At 42.9% G+C, this 9,210-nt stretch overlaps 1 long non-coding RNA gene across 1 annotated transcript; it reads left to right on the forward strand.

The window, feature by feature from the left end:
* The first annotated feature begins 586 nt into the window (after positions 1–586).
* LOC309515288 lies at positions 587–8,462 on the forward strand. Its single transcript, XR_014212398.1, has 2 exons — positions 587–625; positions 6,829–8,462. It is a non-coding gene; the product is annotated as an uncharacterized lncRNA (long non-coding RNA).
* Positions 8,463–9,210: the final 748 nt, after the last annotated feature.

Genomic DNA, 9,210 nt, shown 5'->3' on the forward strand with positions numbered 1-9,210 from the left:
CCCTGCAGTGCTAGAATCTCAACTAAAGCATCCATGAAAGAGGGACATCCAGCTTCTGCTTAAAAAGCTCCAAGGAAGGAGAGTCCATAATTGAGGTTCTTCCTGCTCAACATTTCCATTTGGAATTCTAAATATCAATCTGTGGTGTAAAGGAAGGAAGCCATTTTTAAAAACAAAATCCTATACTTACCTCCTCAGAAGTCAGCCCCACTGAATTCAGTGTTGCTGACCCCCACACCCCACGCCAGGTAACTGTGTACAACCGTCAACTTGCAGCCTGATTCAGAAATCTTATACAAATTTTCCTGGAAGTAAGTCCTGCTCATATTATTCATAGGACTGCAGTGTTCATGAGAGAGAGAGAGAGAGAGAGAGAGAGAGAGAGAGAGAGAGAGAGAATTTTCACCTAACCTAGAGTTTGGGAAGAATTAGCAGATAGGTAAATCCACCTCGAATTTCTACTCTTACTTTGCAGCATAAGTCATTGCAGTGATTCCCACAATCACAGAGGTGGTGTGTAGGAAAGAGAAGTTGAGCGTTCTAAAGTGATTGTTATCAAACTGTAATTCACCCTTAGAAGCAGCTTCCACGCAGGCTGATGATTGGACAGTCAACAATGAAGTTGGTGAGCACATGAGTGGCAGGGAGAGCAATGAGATCCCTTGGCTACGACATGATTTTTCTCTTTGTCACAGACAATGTGCTCTGGGATTAAGAAAATAATTACAGTGGGGCCTCGAGACTTAGAAAACAGTAATAGCCCAAGGATGAATCAGATTTGCTGATCCCAGCTGAGAATGACAATTAAGAAGTAATATTTCCTCCCATTACCCCCTTACTGTTCATCAGTGTTGAAAAGTCAATTTAGACTTCACCATCTCTAGGTTGGTCAATGTGCGTCAGAGCAAGCAAGCAAGTATATAAACTGTCGATCACGCTACGCTTCCATTTCCCTGTTGTTTTTCTAGTGGGCCTAGTGAGATTAAAGCCAGTTGGAAACATAAAGCAAATTATTTCCTTTGCTTTGAAGTCTCAAACTACGCGTATCAGGAGCCAGATAAATGTTAACTCTTCCTCAACAGCTAAAGAGGCACATGCTGTCTCCACTGTAAAAGGTGGCATGTGTATGAATCACAAGTGGGAAGAGTACATCATATTAATATTATAATAATAGTTTATTATTTATACCCCGCCCATCTGACTGGGTTTCCCCAGCCACTCTGGGCAGCTCCTAACAGAATACAGTGGTACCTCGGGTTACATACGCTTCAGGTTATATACGCTTCAGGTTACAGAGTCCACTAACTCAGAAATATTACCTCAGGTTAAGAATTTTGCTTCAGGATGAGAACAGAAATCGTGCTCCGGCGGCGCAGCAGCAGTGGGAGGCCCCATTAGCTAAAGTGGTGCTTCAGGTTAAGAACAGTTTCAGGTTAAGTACAGACCTCCAGAACGAATTAAGTACTTAACCTGAGGTACCACTGTATTAAAAACACGGTAAAACATCAAACATTAAAAACTTCCCTAAACAGGGCCGCCTTCAGATGTCTTCTAAAAGTCAGATAGTTGTTTATCTCCTTGACATCTGATGGGAGGGCATTCCATAGGGTGGGTGCCACTACCGAGAAGGCCCTCTGCCTGCATAGCCCCCTAATCTAGCCCAGCAAATGCTGAATCATTTGCAACAGCTGGCAGGTGACCGTTATTGACGCTCAATATCAGGGGTGCCCAATGGAGTGATCTCCAATTGTCATCAAACCAGAATCACCCCTGACCACCAGTTGTGCTTTCTGGAACCGATCAGACTTGCAATTCAGTAACATCTTGAGAGCACCACGATGGTCGTCTGTTCCTTAGGCACAGCCATACAGGGCTGAGATACAAGTACTGGGGGGAGGTGTTTAAAAAAAGGAGGTGCCAGTTCCCTGATCTCGATAAAGGTGGCAAAATGCCTGCCACAGACCACATATCAAGAGACAACACTAGTCTGTACCAGTAAGTACTGTGAGGGGGGAGAAAAATCCCTGTAAATCCCTGTTCATTTCTAAGCTAGCCACCACCAGCTCACAGATAACAGTGTTTCAAATCTCCTCGACAATAATTCTGCCACTCACTTTCTGGTCTCGCACCTAGATCCCTCCCACTTTGTACAGAAGCTGTACAAACCATAACCATTTTCACAAGTGACACTTAAATCAGCCCCTGAGTTCCTAGTATCTGTCGGGCAAATGAAAAAACCTGCATTGATTAGAATGTACATTCAGTTTTTAAAGTGCCTCTTCTCCACTGTCTATTTACAATATTCCATTTATTTCTATCTTACTCAATTCACAAGCAATGCATTCCGGTCTAAAAGGGGTCCTTCATCTTTCTTGTACAAAGCCTCCTTTATATTCCTCCAGAAGGAAGATATGGACCATTTTTCTTTTCCTCGAGGTCCTTCAGGGTGAAAGAGAAATATTAACTACACAGAGAAAACAACGTTTTATTGACAAGCTCCCCACTCCCTCCCCTGACCATTGCAATTTCCAAAACAAAATCAACATAAAAAAACAAGCGCCAAAAACTATAAACTATGTTTACACCCAAAATTTCGGTAAAAACAAATAAAACCATATTAAAAAGGCTGATCATTTGTACAGTCAATAAAACATTTTCTTACTCTTGTTGCCAGGCATTCAAACTTAAGAACGGCTTTTGTGATATATTTCTGATCATCTTCTTATTCGTTGAACATAGAAACAGGTTTATCCAAAGACAACTAAAGTTGATTGAACCAAGTTTCCCTCTGAGCTTAATATAACTTGCAAAATGGCACATAGTGCTATTAGCCAGATCATTTACATCACTGGAATTTACCCCTATATAAATGATTCTCATAAAAAATCTTATTCAATCTCCCATAAAGAACTACAGGATTTATGGTACTTCTTGTCCGTGATAAAAGTGTGTGTCTGTTTGTATGTGACGTATATACAGTGGTACCTTGGGTTACATACGCTTCAGGTTACATACGCTTCAGGTTACAGACTCCGCTAACCCAGAAATAGTGCTTCAGGTTAAGAACTTTGCTTCAGGATAAGAACAGAAATCGTGTTCCAGCAGCGCAGCGGCAGCAGGAGGCCCCATTAGCTAAAGTGGTGCTTCAGGTTAAGAACAGTTTCAGGTTAAGAACAGACCTCCAGAACGAATTAAGTACTTAACCGGAGGTACCACTGTATTGTTATGAGTTAGCTGAAGAAGGATTAGGCTGTATGCAGAAACCCTTTCAACCCCTGGATCCAGCAAATGTTAAAATATTGCCAAACTAGCTTCCTGGTGAGGCTACATTTTAATATTTTAATGTTTCAATATTTTAATGTTGTATTTTAATTTTGTTTTTAAGTTGTAATCATTCAATTTGTTTTTATTATTGCTTGTTAGCCGCCCTGAGCCCAGCCTTGGCTGGGGAGGGCAGGGTATAAATAAAAATTATTATTATTATTATTATTATTATTATTATTATTATTATTATTATTATTATTGCCAGGGTAATGGGCCATTCAGGCAGTGGTTTTCAACCTTTTTGAGTCTTCAGCTCCCTTGACCAATCACATTCTTTCTGTGGCTCCCCTTTGGAAGCCACTCTAGTCCAGGATTTTCCTGTTCCGCGTTCCGCCCGCCCTTGGCACTATTTTTGGTGCGTGTATAAGTGGAAGCGCATGTGTCAACAAGAACCCAAGTAATGCTGCTACTCCGTGGAGCAAAGCTGATGCACTCAGCATGACAGTTGCTGCCTGCCTTTCCCGAAAGGGTGGGAGGGAAGATGGAGAGGTCAAAACGAGATTAAGATCAGAAGCGGAAATATTTTGTTATGTCGGGGAAGGAAATTGAGACACACACAGCAGAGGATACATGTGCAGGCATGGTCCTTTCCGCAACATTCTCCCTGTCTCCATAAAGCTGGGTGGCTGTTAAAGAGGATAGGATTTACCTTTGTGGGGAGAGGTAGAGAAGAAGAGGGGAAAGTTGAGGATAGAAGGAGAGAGAAACACAGGAGCCAATCCTCACTTTCAGTGTTATTTTCAAATCCCTCCTTATAGAGTACACAGACACAGACCATCAAGCTACTTTACAATTTTTGTGCATTTCTCAAGTCTTCTGTGTAAAACTAAGGGACTGTTAGTTGCTGAAGCCGGGGAGGATTTTTGTTTGTGCGCGAAAAGGGAGATTTTAAGAAGTCATGCAAAAGCATTTCCCCACTTTTTTTAACCTCTGCTTTATTTCAGAAAGATGCAAGTTAAAGCTGCAGGCTCCCCTGAATGTTCCTCAGAGAGAAAGAGAGAGGGGAAATATATGCATTCTATATGTGTGCTATCCCTTAATATATTCTCTCTCTCTCCTGTAATCATATTTTAGCTGCAGAACTGCATCACTTCATCTGGGAAAGTGCAGATTTCAAAGGATAGCTATGTTTTAGTTCATGTGTTGGTTTGGAAGGTGTGAATCAAACCATCAATTCTAGCATGTGGGGGGGCACATTATCTAAATTACATAGTTTAGTATTTGAGCGATTGGTATTAATAATTGTATTGTGAATTGGTATTGTTATAATGAGGCTATTGTTGGGTTGTAACTGAAAACTAATAAAAATTATTATTAAAAAAGAAAGAGAGAGAGAGAGAGGTAATGCAGGAAGATATGGGCTGGAAGTTAATGAAAGGACAGCCTGACGGGACTCCCCTGAACATTCGTCAAGTCACCCCAGGGTGTCGCAGCACACCGGCTGAAAACCAATGGTATATGGTTTATTTACACACACACACACACAGTGGATGCTCAGGTTGCGAATGTGATCCATGTGGGAGGCACGTTCACAACCCACAGCGTCCGCAACTTGCAGTGCCACGTCTGTGCATGTGCGGGTTGCGATTCAGTGCTTCTGTGCATGCACAAAGCGCGATTTAGCACTTCTGTGCATGCGCAAGCGCCGAAATCCGAAAGTAACCCATTCCGGTACTTCAGGGTTTCGGCGTGTCCGTAACCTGAAAACGTGCAACCTGAAGCATCTGTAACCCAAGGTATGACTGTATATACAATTCCTTCCAGTAGCACCTTAAAGACCAACTAAGTTAGTTCTTGGTATGAGCTTTCGTGTGCATGCACACTTCTTCAGATACACTGAAACAGAAGTTGCCAGATCCTTCTATATAGTGAGAAGGTGGGAGGGGTATTGCTCAGAAGGGTGGTGGGAATGGGAGATTGGCAGATAGCTGAGATGAGCCAGTTGACGACTCTTAACGACTGCAATAGGTCTTACAGGAAAAGGCAAGGGGTGAGAAGGTGAAAAATGGCTTTCTCTGAGAAACCAGTAGGAGAACACTTCAATCTCCCAGGACATTCTATACAAGATCTCAAAGTAGCTGTTTTACTACAAAGGAATTTCAGAAATAGACTGGAAAGAGAAGCTGCTGAATTGCAACTCATTACCAAACTCAAAACCATGGAGAGACCTGGTCTGAACAAAGACATTGGATTCTTATCACATTATACATGACTAAGCCATTTTTCACCTTCTCACCCCTTGCCTTTTCCTGTAAGACCTATTGCAGTCGTTAAGAGTCGTCAACTGGCTCATCTCAGCTATCTGCCAATCTCCCATTCCCACCACCCTTCTGAGCAATACCCCTCCCCACCTTCTCACTATATAGAAGGATCTGGCAACTTCTGTTTCAGTGTATCTGAAGAAGTGTGCATGCACACGAAAGCTCATACCAAGAACTAACTTAGTTGGTCTTTAAGGTGCTACTGGAAGGAATTTTTTTATTTTGACTATGGCAGACCAACACGGCTACCTATCTGTAACTGTATATACAATGTGAGCCTGGGAAGGGGGGGAGGAATCTAGCATTACACTCTTCCATGCCTGTTATGTTGGATTCAAACTGTTGGATTCAAACTGGTAAACGGTGTTTCCATGTGCTCTGGTTTCCATCACGGTGTTCCGTCGTGCCAGGAGCAGTTTAGTTATGCTGACCACATGACCCGGAAAGCTGTCTGTGGAGAAACGCCGGCTCCCTCGGCCTGAAAGCAAGATTTGCACCGCACCTCAAAGTCTCCTTTGACTGGACTTAACCATCCAGGGGTCCCTTACTTTTTTTACCTTATCTGTACCCCACACTGTGCTGTGACCGCCTATAAAACAGCATAGGGGAGCCAGGTTAAGGTTGAAGCCACTGCTGCCTTTGTACATAAGCCATATTGTTTTGCAGAAAATTAACTTCTTCCTAACCTTTTTATGATGAGCTTCCCAAACTGTGAAGTCACAGCAGAATAATGCATTTGTTTTTTCTCTTCACATGTGTGGCAACAAGCACACATGGTCTCCAAAGAGATCTGCTCTTTGACACGTGAAGCAACACTATTCCTAGACACCAAAGGGTCGAATTTTATAAACTTGTCTGAATCTCTCTGTTTGAGCACGTTATTTTCATCTAGCATTTTTCCCCTGCAGCATCCATCACCATAGCAACAAAACTCCCTCATCACATACCTACAGGGCATCTGAAATTAAGAGGCGGGGGGGGGGGGAGAGGATGTCTTCTTAAAAAGCTAAACAAAGCAATAAATGTCTGTATCTAGCAATTTAGGGATCTAAGAAAAAACATCCAGAGATGTTCACATCCCTAGCACAAATGCTAATCGGCAGTTGAGCGAGGCTTTTAATTCCCCTTGGGCTGCAGCTACCCACATCTAAGAAAATCACTTTTGAAAATTCAGCATATGATACGTGCACTAAGAATGTGCTGTGTTATGATGCAATTTGTAAATCACATTCCAATTTGGCAGCTGGACATCCACAGAGTTCACCTGAGGACCGCAGGTAACAGCTGGAAGTGAGCAAAACATGATCTCATAGCAATGCTGCTAAAACCTATTGCGGAAAACAGATGCCAAAGAAACCATCAAGATCTAATGAAAACATTGGAGACATCCCAGATGCTTTGAGAGACAAGATGAAAAAGTTTCATTTCCCAAAGACCAGTTGGTGGACTTTGCAGAAATTTGAATGTTTAAGCATGGAGCGGCACACGCAATCCTGATTACAAATTCATTGCTTTCCTTTTCAGCCAAGCATATCTGTTTGGTTGCTTTTCCTCGGATCTTCGCTTCCATCACTGTTAGACCAATTTATGAGTGCTCCACCCAGGCGTGCCTTGTCTTGACAGCTCTAGAAATGTTGCAGGCTGAAAGTGCTCCTGAAGATCCATTCATTACAGCCAATGACAGCAAACTTTGGAGCTCCAAGCCAGAAAAATGAGTGTGTGCCTGTTTATTTTACCTGCATGCATTTTTCTCTGAGCTCATAAACTGAAGGACAGCCAATCCACTTGGCCACAGGTGATCTTCTCCCCCTGCCCTGTTATCCGCTTATCTGCAAGCTGCCTTGCCTAATTTTGTACACCTTGGTGTCAGAAGCGGCAAGAGAACATGCCGGCATACAGAAGGTGGCTGCAGATTATCAGACTGATGAAATAAAGAAACCTAAATGATATGATATGATCTAATCTAAAATAGGGTGCTCCGAGTACTTGTAAAGCAGTCACTCGACAAAAACAAATAACCCATCCTGATCCAAAGACCATTAATCACCGAGGAGAAAGGAGAAGTCGTTTCTCCTGCCAATTCTAGTGACGGTTCAGAGACACCCCAAATTCATCATTCTTTGGGAATAATTGGCTATGTCAGTGTCAAGCTGAAATTTCCCCCAAAACACCTGACACACAAGTGACCAGAAGCACCACTTTCTTCATTATCTCAGGATGATACATTTGTTCTGTTCATAGAGATAAGGCTCCCAAGAGGCAGCCGAGCTGAGAGTCTCAAACAATTCCTTACAATTGCCGTTAATAGAAGTGACATGTGTTTTCCCTTCCTCCCCGCCCCAGGAGTTCTTCCAAATTTCCTCTGAGCTGGTGCCTGAACAGCTGATGAAGAAGAAAGGTACATTGCAGCCTTGCCTAATTTATTTTAGATGGCATAAATGACCTTTGTTGTTGTTGTTGTTTTGCAAAGGTGTTTATGAAGTGTAACTCCACCGAGAGCTCCACAAACAGCAAGAAGACTATTAGCATGTGTGTGTGTGTGTGTTTGTCTACCAGATAGTTAATGATCTCTCAGCACATGCTTATCGTAACTGGAAACATATGTGGAGACTTGGGAGGCCAAACCCCCAGCTGCGGATTTAACACCCAGAGCTCCCAACTCTATTTATTTTCCTTGCGTGTGTGCAACACACCAGACAGCAATTCGCATTCGAAAGCTCAGAGCAAAATCCTTTGTAGGGTGCAGGCATGCAACATCCTCACCTTTTCTTTCAACTAGCAGCAGACACGAAGTGAATGACCTGCGGTGTTCTGGGGATATTAAAGGGGCTGCAGGCAGAAAGGCACATGGTAGAAAATAAATGCAGCCATACAGTAGGAGGTGGATTGCTTTTGCTTCTTTAAAGTTTCACTCTAGAGAGATAGATGGTAAATGTAAATCCGGGGCAGCAGTATTCATGCATGATCCCCTTGGCCTGGCTGGAAGATCAAAACCCTGTTTGAAAATTCCAAAATCTGGGGCAATTCGTGTGCTCATATAGTAGGGCTATACTGCCCCTGGATTAATTTGGCTAATCCTCAAGCCAGCCATCAGGCCTAACCTTTGAAAAGGTGTAAAATATTTCCCAGCTAGGTTTATGCTCTATTTGCACAAGCCTGTGCCTTTGCGAGTTAGCCAGTTAATGATGTGGAATGACTCGTTGGCCAGGCCAACTCCAATCCACACAACTTATCAGGTGAACTGCAACATGCCTTAGAAGGGACACAAACACCTGTGAATCAAACTCAGATACCTTTTCAAAAATAGATACAGAAGCAGTCGTAGCAGCAAGACTCTAGCAAACTTCTGTTTCAAATGCTGCAAGCTCAAGCCCCACCTACTTGTCATAAGCAAAGTTCTGCTTAGTGCATTCCTGGCAATATTTCTGTGACGAAAATGGGGAAGTATTTCTTCTTCTTCTTCTTCTTCTTCTTCTTCTTCTTCTTCTTCTTCTTCTTCTCCTCCTCCTCCTCCTCCTCCTCCTCCTCCTCCTTCTTCTTCTTCTCCTCCTCCTCCTTCTTCTCCTTCTTCCCCTCCTCCTCCTTCTTCTTCTCCTCCTTCTCCTCCTCCTCCTCCTCCTCCTCC

The sequence above is a fragment of the Podarcis vaucheri genome (genome assembly GCF_965113315.1).
Source record: "Podarcis vaucheri genome assembly, chromosome: 12".
Taxonomy (NCBI): Eukaryota; Metazoa; Chordata; class Lepidosauria; order Squamata; family Lacertidae; genus Podarcis; species Podarcis vaucheri.